The 12,235-nt window shown below is 48.0% G+C and overlaps 1 protein-coding gene and 1 long non-coding RNA gene across 5 annotated transcripts in view; one reads left to right on the top strand and one right to left on the bottom strand.

The window, feature by feature from the left end:
- The window catches only part of LOC134910048 (uncharacterized), a 162,160-nt gene that overhangs the window by 58,451 nt on the left and 91,474 nt on the right, over nucleotides 1–12,235 (bottom strand). The window lies entirely within an intron of this gene.
- Nucleotides 1–12,235, top strand: part of KMO (kynurenine 3-monooxygenase) — a 482,345-nt gene that overhangs the window by 380,977 nt on the left and 89,133 nt on the right. The window lies entirely within an intron of this gene.

Below are 12,235 nucleotides of genomic sequence, written 5' to 3'. Positions count from 1 at the left end.
ATGTGGAGAAGATGATGTTCATCAAAATGAATTATAATCAATTCCTCCGTGGAGACATTCACCAGCAATTGCCTCCAGAAAGTACACAGGGACCTGAGATGGTGGATTCCAGTGGGGACGAATTCATAATCTGTGAGGAGGGGGATGTACACAGTGAAAAGGGTGAGGAATCGGAAATGATGGGTTCGTTAAAGTGTGCATGTCCTGTTTATACAACATAAGGGTGGGTGGGAGGGCCCAAGGACAATTCCATCTTGCACCTCTTTTTTTCTTTGCATCATGTGCTGTTTGGGGACTATTTTTTTGAAGTGCCATCCTGCCTGACACTGCAGTGCCGCTCCTAGATGGGCCAGGTGTTTGTGTCGGCCACTTGTGTCGCTTAGCTTAGCCATCCAGCGACCTTGGTGCACCTCTTTTTTTCTTTGCATCATGTGCTGTTTGGGGACTATTTTTTAAATCTGACATCCTGTCTGACACTGCAGTGCCACTCCTAGTTGGGCCAGGTGTTTGTGTCCGCCACTTGTGTCGCTTAGCTTAGTCATCCAGCGACCTCGGTGCAAATTTTAGGACTAAAAATAATATTGTGAGGTGTGAGGTGTTCAGAATAGACTGAAAATGAGTGGAAATTATGGTTATTGGGGTTAATAATACTATGGGATCAAAATGACCCCCAAATTCTATGATTTAAGCTGTTTTTTAGGGTTTTTTGTAAAAAAACACCCGAATCCAAAACACACCCGAATCCGACAAAATAATTTCAGGGAGGTTTTGCCAAAACGCGTCCGAATCCAAAACACGGCCTCGGAACCGAATCCAAAACCAAAACACAAAACCTGAAAAATTTCCGGTGCACATCACTAGCAATAACCATATCACTTTTTGACTGGCATGAGCTGCCGCAGTATATTCACCCTCTGTAGATGGCACTGCTACTGTTTTTTGCTTGTCCAGCTGATTAATCCTTCTCCAATTGAGAATAAATATCAACTTGTGGATTTTCTGTCATTTGTATCTCCAGCCCAGTCTGACTCAACATATCCTGTTAACTTGTGACTTTTGCTTGATGAGAGTTTAAGCTTCTTGTTAAAAGTTCCTTTTTAGATGAATTACCCTCCTAACTGCGTTCCAGTCCATCTGTGTTGGTTTGGAATCCTTTCTGCTTAGGATCCCAACTGCTGTGGAGAGGTCTGGTGACAGTTGCAATGCATAACAATTTACCTATAGCTTTTTTTCTGTTCACTCTGATCATTTGATTTCTTTACATAACTTGTCTCCATAGGAGTGCTTGATATCTTTGCTTGTTGCATACCAAACTCAATGGTTTCCTGAATCTTGCATTTCCGACTTAATGTAAATGCATCAGTCATCTTCTCTTGGTATTTGCATTCCCAAATATTGTTCTATGTGACCTAGGTCTTTTGTTTCAAACTGACTGTTTAGTTCTTGTAGTAGTTCAATTTCTCCCCCTTCTTGTTCGAAATAAACTAGCAAATCGTCCACATAAACTAATACATAGAACCATCTTTCTTCTATTAACTTTGTATAAAGACAGGGGTCCACTCTATTTCTGATGAACCCCTTCTCCATCAAGACTTTATCTTTATTCCATGCTCTTGCTGCTTGCTTTAGACCAGGCATGTCCAAACTGCGGCCCTCCAGCTGTTGAGAAACTACACATCCCAGCATGCCCTGACACAGCTGCAGCATTCTCTGACAGCAAAACTGTGTCAGGGCATGCTGGGATATGTAGTTTCACAGCAGCTGGAGGGCCGCAGTTTGGACATGCTTGCTTTAGACCATATATGTTTTTGTTAAGCCTACATACAGTACATGATCTGGTTCTTGAGAATTCACAAAACCTGGTGATTGTTCCATGTATAGGTCTGCCTATAGTTCACCATGTAAGAAAGCCATCTTCATGTTGAAATGGGGTGTGGTATTGAAAGTCGACAGTAACTAGGTCGACAATGTCTAGGTCGACCACTATTGGTCGACAGTAACTAGGTCGACAGGGTGTCTAGGTCGACAGGGTCTTTAGGACGACATGTTCTAGGTCGACAGGTCAAAAGGTCGACATGAGTTTTTAATGTTATTTTGGTGTCGTTTTGTTCGTAGAGTGACCGGGAACCCCAATTAGTGCACCGCGTCCCCTCGCATGGTGCCTTCGCTTCGCTCGGCACAGATTACCGTTCCAATCGTAGTCCACGTGGATCGTTAAGTATGAAAAGGTTCAAAAAAAGAAAAAAATTGTGAAAAACTCATGTCGACCTTTTGACCTGTCGACCTAGAACATGTCGACCTAAAGACCCTGTCGACTTAGACACCCTGTCGACCAATAGTGGTCGACCTAGACATTGTCGACCTAGTTACTGTCGACTTTCAGTCCGGATCCCGTTGAAATGTTTCACCTGCATACCTTTTATGGCTGCTATTAGGAGTAAGGTTCTAACGCTGGTGTGCTTCACAACTGGAACAAACGTTTCATCATAGTCTTCTCCAGATTTCTGTAAACATCCCTTAGCAACTAATCTTGCCTTGTATCTTTCTACTTTTCCTACAGTATCATACTAGACCCTAAAAGTCCAATTACAAATTATAGCCTTTTTATCTGCTGTAAGTTTGATCAACGTCCATGTCTGGTTGTCTTTTCACTGATTCCATTTCTTCCTTTGCAGTTATTAGCCATTTTTGCGCTTCTCTTTCTGGAAAGGTAGCAAGTTCTTCCGCTGATGTAGGTTCTCTTATGTTAACAGCTGTTGCTTTGTAAGATAAACGTATGGGTGCTTTTCCTTTATTTTCACTTGAAGAGCATCTCACTCCTTCTGTTATACTTTCCTGAGGGCGGCTGGTATCTGTCCTATGTTGTACCTCGACTTTTGAATGACCTTTACTTCATCTGTTTCTTTGGATTCTGTACTTTTCTCTTAACTTGAGTTTGCTGGAATAATGACATCATCTCTTTCTTCTCCCATGAATATCACACTTTTACTTATAATTATTTTTCCAATATTTTGATTTAAAATTCTGTAGCCTTTTGAATGTTCACTGTAACTATCTAGAACTCCATCTACCGCTCGGTTCTGTAACTTGCTCTGTTTTTCTGCGGGAATGTAGGCGAAGGCTTTGCATCCAAAAACTCTGATATGCTTTAGGCTGGGTTTCTTACTGTGTCATAGCGCATAAGATGTTTTCCCTACTGCTTTCGAGAGTAGTCTACTTTGAACATAAGTGGCTGTCATTGCGGCTTCACCCCAATATTTATCGGGTAGTCCTGAATCTGTAAGCATACATCTTATAATTTCTGTTAACAATCTGTTTTTCCTCTCATATACACCATTTTGTTCTGGTGCGTACGGTACAGTCCTCTGATGTTATATGCCGAGTCCTCTTAAGTACTGTTCTATTTTCTGTCCTGTGAACTCACCTCCGTTGTCGTTGGGGAATGTTAGAATATTCCTCTTGAATCTGTGTCTGGTTATGGACACGTAGTCTTGCAGCTTGTCTAAGACTTCATCTTTACTTTGTATTATATACGTGACTGTGAACCTGGAACAGTTGTCAATAAATGTTAGCATCAGTGGCGGATCTTGCCATCCGGAGGGCGCCGCACCATGGCAAGATCCGCCACTGTCAGTGTGCGCCCCAGCAGTGTCCCCCCGCTGTGCCCCCCCTCCCGCTGTGAGAAGGGAACCAGACGCTACGCGTCTGGTTTCCCTTCGTGGCGCTGGTCCTCCCCCGCTATGAAGGGAATCAGCCGCTAAGCGTCTAGTTTCCCTTGATGGAGAGGACCTTTGGTGTGTGGTGCGCGATGACGTCATCGCGCACCGCACAGCATTGTGGCACAGACGCTAGGGGTCATAATTGACCTCTAGTGCCTATGCTGTGCTACGGGAGAGACGTCATGACGTCTCTCCCATAGATCCGAGGAGAAGAGCGGCGCTGGTCTGCAGGGTCTGGAATCAGGAGCGGGGTATAGTAAGTATACTTTTTTTTTCCCCTTTCAGCGGCGCTACAAATGACTGGCCACGCCCCCATATTAAGCCACGCCCCTAACTTTTGCCTGGGGCGCCACAAGGGCAAGAATTGGCCCTGGTTAGCATATACCTTTTGCCTCCTGACGTATGTATTTTCATAGGTCCGCATGCTGTACATCACTGTGTATAAGTTCTAGTGGTCTCGAAACTCTGCTTTCCCTTTTCTGTGGAATTGTCACCCTTGTTGCTTTTGCTTTTATGCAGCATTGGCATTTCATAATTTCTGAACAATCTGACACTGAGATCTCTGGCTAGGGCTCTCCTCTGCATTTCCTTTATGCAATCTGTGTCGAAGTCCTAATCTTTTATACCACTTGTGAATGCAGTCAGTGTGTTCCTGTGCACTTAGCTTTACCTGCTGTGCTGTAATATCCAGACAATATAAATGTTCTTCTATTCTGGCTGTAGCTAGCGTTTCTCTTCCATTTTGGATAAAAAAATTGTTATTCTGGAGCTTTACAGTAAGTCCTTTTTCTACTAGATTCTTTACTGACAATAGTGCTCTCTTGAGCTTAGGAACATATAGTCAGGGGTGTAGCGAGGGTGGCTCCAGTGGAGCGCGAGCTCCGGGCGCCATCCGCCAGTGCCAGATTAAGGTCCACATGGGCCTGGAGCTAAAATTTATGAAGGGCCTATTTTATGCCACAGTAGGGGAAAAATTATGTGGGGTGTGACTAGTGATGTGGTGGATGTGGTTGATGTTGTGAGGGTGTCCAGGAGGGGCCACATAGCACACCCTGCACTCATTATTTTTAATACTTGCCCTCCAGAGTCCCGTGGAAGGTGTTTCACGCATGCACAGTAGGAAAATCACTGGGAAAATGGCTGCCGCACCATTTTTCCAGAGATCTGAGCATGTGCTCTAGGCTCTGGGACAGCGATAGGGTCCCCTAACTGCCCAGTGCCATCTTAAGAACGAGTATGCAAGATATATAGTCAGCAAGCGGCACTAGCAGCACTAGGACTAAGGAGATAAATAAATGGGTCATCATCCCATCCTTCTAGCAACGCAGGGCCGTAACTAGGTGTGGGCCAGCGGTGTGTTGCACACAGCGCATCTGCACTGAGGGCGCATCCGCCGGCACACACAAGAAGCAGGCAAGCAGGGTAATAGCATTTACCCTGTAGGCGCTGTCACTTCCCTCGTTGCCAGCCAGGTTTTTGAACAGCAGTGCTGCGCTGCCGTTCCCACCCAGCGTCCCAAGCCGGAATGCGCAAGGCATTCTGGGAGCGGGGAGAACGGAGAAGAGGAGCCCCCAGCAGCACAGCGCACCTCAGCGTTGGGAGTGGTTACAAACACTGGTGCGCTGCATCCCGCCTCCCTGACTGAGCCCCTCAAATACAGGAACAGCGGTCCCAGGGATGACTGCGCTGGGAGACAGTGTTAGCCACCTGCTGAATCCACAGTCCCCTAAGTGAGGATTTCTGTAAGTGTGCTGTCAGAGAGGGTGTGTGTGTGTGTGTGTGTGTGTGTGTGTGTGTGTGTGTGTGTGTGTGTGTGTGTGTGTGTGTGTGGAGGGGTTGTCAGTGTCAGGGGGGAGGGCAGTAAGGAAGGTGCTTGCATATACTGTATATGTGCTGTCAGAGCAGTGGAGGTGTTTGGCTGACTGAGCTGTCAGTGTGTTGGGAGGGGGGGGGGGGTTGCTGAGTGTGTTAGATTTGATAGTATTGTTAGTATGAGCGTAAAATGAAGTTTGGAGGAAATTATGGGGAAGCGAGAGGAGATAAGGTAGCGACAGGTTGGGAAGAGGGGGAAATTGGATAGCGAGAGGTCGGAAGGAGAGGGAGATGAGGAAGTATCTGGTGGGGAGGAGGAGGAGATGGGGAAGCGAGAGGTCAGGAGGAGATGGGGTAGTGACAGGTCGGGAGGAGCAGGAGATGGGAAAGCGACAGGTGGGGAGGAGATATTAAAGCGACAAGTCCAGAGGAGGAGACGGGGAAGCGACAGGTGGGGTGGAGAAGATATAGAAGCGACAGGTCCAGAGGAGGAGATGGGGGAAGCGACAGGTCTGGAGGAGAAGGAGGTGGGGTAGTAACAGGTCGGGGGAAGGAGGATGAGATGGGGGTAGCGACAGGTCCAGAGGAGGGGATGCGGAAGCGACAGGTGGAGTTTTACTCTGTATCCCTATTGCTTTGAAAAGATAGCATAACACTGCCTAGTGTATTGTGGACTTTAGCCCTTGAGTGCAACTGTTGGAGATATATATATATATATATGGAGAGAGGATAATTGGCGGCACTCACACAGGACTTTACATTAACAACGAATAGAGACAGGCTGCTGTTTATTCGTTATTAATGTAAAGTCCCGTGTGAGTGCCACCAATTATCCTCTATACAAATACCGCAAGGTTGGGCGGGCACTCGGGCATTCACCATAGAGGAGTTGAGCGCCGAGTCGCAGTAAGATATATTTCTCTAACGTCCTAAGTGGATGCTGGGGACTCCGTAAGGACCATGGGGAATAGCGGCTCCGCAGGAGACTGGGCACATCTAAAGAAAGCTTTAGGACTATCTGGTGTGCACTGGCTCCTCCCCCCATGACCCTCCTCCAAGCCTCAGTTAGATCTCTGTGCCCGAACGAGAAGGGTGCACACTAGGGGCTCTCCTGAGCTTCTTAGTGAAAGTTTTAGATTAGGTTTTTTATTTTCAGTGAGACCTGCTGGCAACAGGCTCACTGCATCGAGGGACTAAGGGGAGAAGAAGCGAACTCACCTGCGTGCAGAGTGGATTGGGCTTCTTAGGCTACTGGACATTAGCTCCAGAGGGACGATCACAGGCCCAGCTTGGATGGGTCCCAGAGCCGCGCCGCCGGCCCCCTTACAGAGCCAGAAGGCAGAAGAGGTCCGGAAAATCGGCGGCAGAAGACGTCCTGTCTTCAACAAGGTAGCGCACAGCACTGCAGCTGTGCGCCATTGCTCTCAGCACACTTCACACTTCGGTCACTGAGGGTGCAGGGCGCTGGGGGGCGGCGCCCTGAGACGCAATAAAAACACCTTGGATGGCAAAAAAATGCATCACATATAGCTCCTGGGCTATATGGATGCATTTAACCCCTGCCAGAATCCATAAAAAAGCAGGAGAAAAGTCCGCGAAAAAGGGGCGGAGCCTATCTCCTCAGCACACTGGCGCCATTTTCCCTCACAGCTCCGTTGGAGGGAAGCTCCCTGTCTCTCCCCTGCAGTCACTACACTACAGAAAGGGTTAAAAAAAAGAGAGGGGGGCACTAATTAGGCGCAGTATTAACTATACAGCAGCTATAAGGGGAAAAACACTTATATAAGGTTATCCCTGTATATATATAGCGCTCTGGTGTGTGCTGGCAAACTCTCCCTCTGTCTCCCCAAAGGGCTAGTGGGGTCCTGTCCTCTATCAGAGCATTCCCTGTGTGTGTGCTGTATGTCGGTACTTTTGTGTCGACATGTATGAGGAGAAAAATGATGTGGAGACGGAGCAGATTGCCTGTAATAGTGATGTCACCCCCTAGGGGGTCGACACCTGAGTGGATGAACTGTTGGAAGGAATTACGTGACAGTGTCAGCTCTGTATAAAAGACAGTGGTTGACATGAGACAGCCGGCTACTCAGCTTGTGCCTGTCCAGCCGTCTCATAGGCCGTCAGGGGCTCTAAAGCGCCGTTACCTCAGATGGCAGATATAGACGCCGACACGGATACTGACTCCAGTGTCGACGGTGAAGAGACGAATGTGACTTCCAGTAGGGCCACACGTTACATGATTGAGGCAATGAAAAATGTTTTACACATTTCTGATAATACGAGTACCACCAAAAAAGGGGTATTATGTTCGGTGAGGAAAAACTACCTGTAGTTTTCCTGAATCTGAGAAATTAAATGAGGTGTGTGATGATGCGTGGGTTTCCCCCGATAACAACGGATAATTTCTAAAATGTTATTGGCATTATATCCTTTCCCGCCAGAGGTTAGGGTGCGTTGGGAAACACCCCCTAGGGGGGATAAAGCGCTCACACGCTTGTAAGGGCTCTACCTTCGCCTGAGATGGCCGCCCTTAAGGATCCTGCTGATAGAAAGCAGGAGGGTATCCTAAAAGGTATTTACACACATACTGGTGTTATACTGCGACCAGCAATCGCCTCAGCCTGGATGTGCAGTGCTGGGTTGGCGTGGTCGGATTCCCTGACTGAAAATATTGATACCCTAGATAGGGACAGTATATTTTTGCCTATAGAGCATTTAAAAGATGCATTTTTATATATGCGTGATGCACAGCGGAATATTTGCCGACTGGCATCAAGTCTAAGCGCGTTGTCCATTTCTACCAGTAGAGGGTTATGGACACGTCAGTGGTCAGGTGATGCGTATTCCAAACGGCATTTGGAAGTATTGCTTTATTAAGGGAGGAGTTATTTGGGGTCGGTCTTTCAGACCTCGTGGCCACGGCAACAGCTGGGAATTCCACGTTTGTACCCCAGGTCGCCTCTCAACATGAGAAGACGCCGTATTATCAGGCGCAGTCTTTTCGTGGACAAACGGGCAAAAGGTTCCTCATTTCTGCCCCGTGACAGAGGGAGAGGAAAAAGGCTGCAGAAATCAGCCAGTTCCCAGGAACAGAAACCCTCTCCCGCCTCTGCCAAGCCCTCAGTATACGCTGGGGCTTTACAAGCAGAATCAGGCACGGTGGGGGCCCCGTCTCAATGAATTTCAGCGCGTAGTGGGCTCACTCGCAAGTAGACCCCTGGATCCTTCAGGTGATATCTCAGGGGTACAAATTAGAATTCGAGACGTCTCCCCCTCGCCGTTTCCTAAAGTCGGCTTTACCGATGTCTCCTTCCGACAGGGAGACAGTTTTGGAAGCCATTCACAAGCTGTATTCCCAGCAGGTGATAATCAAGATACCCCTCCTGCAACAGGGAACGGGGTATTATTCCACACTGTTGTGGTACCGAAGCCGGACGGCTCGGTGAGACCGATTCTAAATCTAAAATCTTTGAACACTTACGTACAGAGGTTCAAATTCAAGATTGAGTCACTCAGAGCAGTGATTGCGAACCTGGAAGAAGGGGACTACATGATGTCTCGGGACATCAAGGATGCTTACCTTCATGTCAAAATTTACCCTTCTCACCAAGGGTACCTCAGGTTTATGGTACAGAACTGTCACTATCAGTTCAGACGCTGCCGTATGGATGGTACACGGCACCCCGGGTCTTTACCAAGGTAATGGCCGAAATGATGATATTCCTTCGAAGGAAGTGAATTTTAGTTATCCCTTCCTTGGACAATTCCCTGATAAGGGTAAGATCCAGGGAACAGTTGGAGGTCGGTGTAGCACTATCTCAGGTAGTGTTGCGGCAGCACGATTGGATTCTCAATATTCCAAAATCGCACCTGGTTCCGACGACGTGTCTTCTGTTCCTAGGGATGATCCTGGACACAGTCCAGAAAAAGGTGTTTCTCCCGGAGGAGAAAGCCAGGGAGTTATCCGAGCTAGTCAGGAACCTCCTAAAACCGAGCCAAGTCTCAGTGCATCAATGCACAAGGGTTCTGGGTAAAATGGTGGCTTCCTACGAAGCAATCCCATTCGGCAGATTCCACGCAAGAACTTTCCAGTGGGACCTGCTGGACAAATGGTCCGGATCGCATCTTCAGATGCATCAGCGGATAACCCTGTCACCAAGGACAAGGGTGTCCCTCCTGTGGTGGTTGCAGAGTGCTCATCTTCTAGAGGGCCGCAGATTAGGCATTCAGGACTGGGTCCTGGTGACCACTGATGCCAGCCTGCGAGGCTGGGGAGCAGTCACACAGGGAAGGAATATCCAGGGCTTATGGTCAAGCCTGGAGACATCACTTCACATAAATATCCTGAAGCTAAGGGACATTTACAATGCTCTAAGCTTAGCAAGACCTCTGCTTCAAGGTCAGCCGGTGTTGATCCAGTCGGACAACATCACGGCAGTCACCCACGTAAACAGACAGGGTGGCACAAGAAGCAGGAGGGCAATGGCAGAAGCTGCAAGGATTCTTCGCTGGGCGGAAAATCATGTGATAGCACTGTCAGCAGTATTCATTCCGGGAGTGGACAACTGGGAAGCAGACTTCCTCAGCACGACCTCCACCCGGGAGAGTGGGGACTTCACCCAGAAGTCTTCCACATGATTAAAAACTCGACAGGTATTGCGCCAGGTCCAGGGACCCTCAGGCAATAAGCTGTAGACGCTCTGGTAACACCGTGGGTGTACCAGTCAGGGTATGTGTTCCCTCCTCTGCCTCTCATACCCAAGGTACTGAGATTGATAAGATGGAGAGGAGTAAGCACTATATTCGTGGTTCCGGATTGGCCAAGAAGGACTTGGTAACCGGAACTTCAAGAGATGCTCACGGAGGATCCGTGGCCTCTACCTCTAAGAAGGGACCTGCTCCAGCAAGGACCCTGTCTGTTTCAAGACTTACCGCGGCTGCGTTTGACGGCATGGCGGTTGAACGCCGGATCCTGAAGGAAAAAGGGCATTCCGGATGAAGTCATCCCTATCCTGATCAAAGCCAGGAAGGATGTAACCGCAAAAACATTATCACCGCAATTGGCGAAAATATGTTGCGTGGTGCGAGGCCAGTAAGGCCCGATGGAGGAAATTCAACTGGGTCGATTCCTACATTTCCTGCAAACAGGAGTGTCTATGGGCCTGAAATTGGGGTCCATTAAGGTTCAAATTTCGGCCCTGTCAATTTTCTTCCAAAAAGAACTAGCTTCAGTCCCTGAAGTTCAGACGTTTGTAAAAGGGGTACTGCATATACAGCCTCCTTTTGTGCCTCCAGTGGCACTTTGGGATCTCAATGTAGTTTTGGGTTCCAAAAGTCACATTGGTTTGAACCACTTAAATCTGTGGAGTTAAAATATCTCACATGGAAAGTGGTCATGCTGTTGGCCCTGGCCTGGGCCAGGCGCGTGTCAGAATTGGCGGCTTTATCCTGAAAAAGCCCTTATCTGATTTTCCATTCGGACAGGGCGGAATTGAGGACTCGTCCTCAGTTTCTCCCCAAGGTGGTTTCAGCGTCTCACCTGAACCAACCTATTGGTGGTGCCTGCGGCTACTAGGGACTTGGAGGCCTCCAAGTTGCTAGACGTTGTCAGTGCCCTGAAAATATATGTTTCCAGGACGGCTGGAGTCAGGAAATCTGACTCGCTGTTTATCCTGTGTGCACCCAACAAGCTGGGTGCTCCTGCTTCTAAGCAGACTATTGCTCGTTGGATTTGTAGTACAATTCAGCTTGCACATTCTGTGGCAGGCCTGCCACAGCCAAAAATCTGTAAATGCCCACTCCACAAGGAAGGTGGGCTCATCTAGGGCGGCTGCCCGAGGGGTCTCGGCTTTACAACTTTGCCGAGCAGCTACTTGGTCAGGAGCAAATACGTTTGTAAAATTCTACAAAATTGATATCCTGGCTGAGGAGGACCTGGAGTTCTCTCATTTGGTGCTGCAGAGTATCCGCACTCTCCCGCCCGTTTGGGAGCTTTGGTATAATCCCCATGGTCCTTACGGAGTCCCCAGCATCCACTTAGGACGTTAGAGAAAATAAGAATTTACTTACCGATAATTCTATTTCTCATAGTCCGTAGTGGATGCCGGGCGCCCATCCCAAGTGCGGATTGTCTGCAATACTTGTACATAGTTATTGTTACAAAAATCGGGTTATTATTGTTGTGAGCCATCTTTCAGAGGCTCCTCTGTTATCATGCTGTTAACTGGGTTCAGATCACAGGTTATACGGTGTGATTGGTGTGGCTGGTATGAGTCTTACCCGGGATTCAAAATCCTTCCTTATTGTGTACGCTCGTCCGGGCACAGTATCCTAACTGAGGCTTGGAGGAGGGTCATGGGGGGAGGAGCCAGTGCACACCAGATAGTCCTAAAGCTTTCTTTAGATGTGCCCAGTCTCCTGCGGAGCCGCTATTCCCCATGGTCCTTACGGAGTCCCCAGCATCCACTACGGACTATGAGAAATAGAATTATCGGTAAGTAAATTCTTATTATATATATATATATACATACACACACACACAGCACTCCGGCACTCTTGGCCTCCCCAATTGGGTGTACCTTGCTCCGGTGCCCTCCTCAGGGAAGAACCCTTGTATGAACACAAATGAAAAATAAGAGGCGGCACTCAGCAGACTTGTGAAAAAATTCAATATAGTGTAATCAGTACGGCCAACGTTTCGGGGA

The sequence above is a fragment of the Pseudophryne corroboree genome, chromosome 4 (assembly GCF_028390025.1).
Source record: "Pseudophryne corroboree isolate aPseCor3 chromosome 4, aPseCor3.hap2, whole genome shotgun sequence".
Lineage (NCBI taxonomy): Eukaryota > Metazoa > Chordata > Amphibia > Anura > Myobatrachidae > Pseudophryne > Pseudophryne corroboree.
Note: the sequence above shows the minus strand (reverse complement) of the source record. Positions and strands in the feature narration are given on the sequence as shown.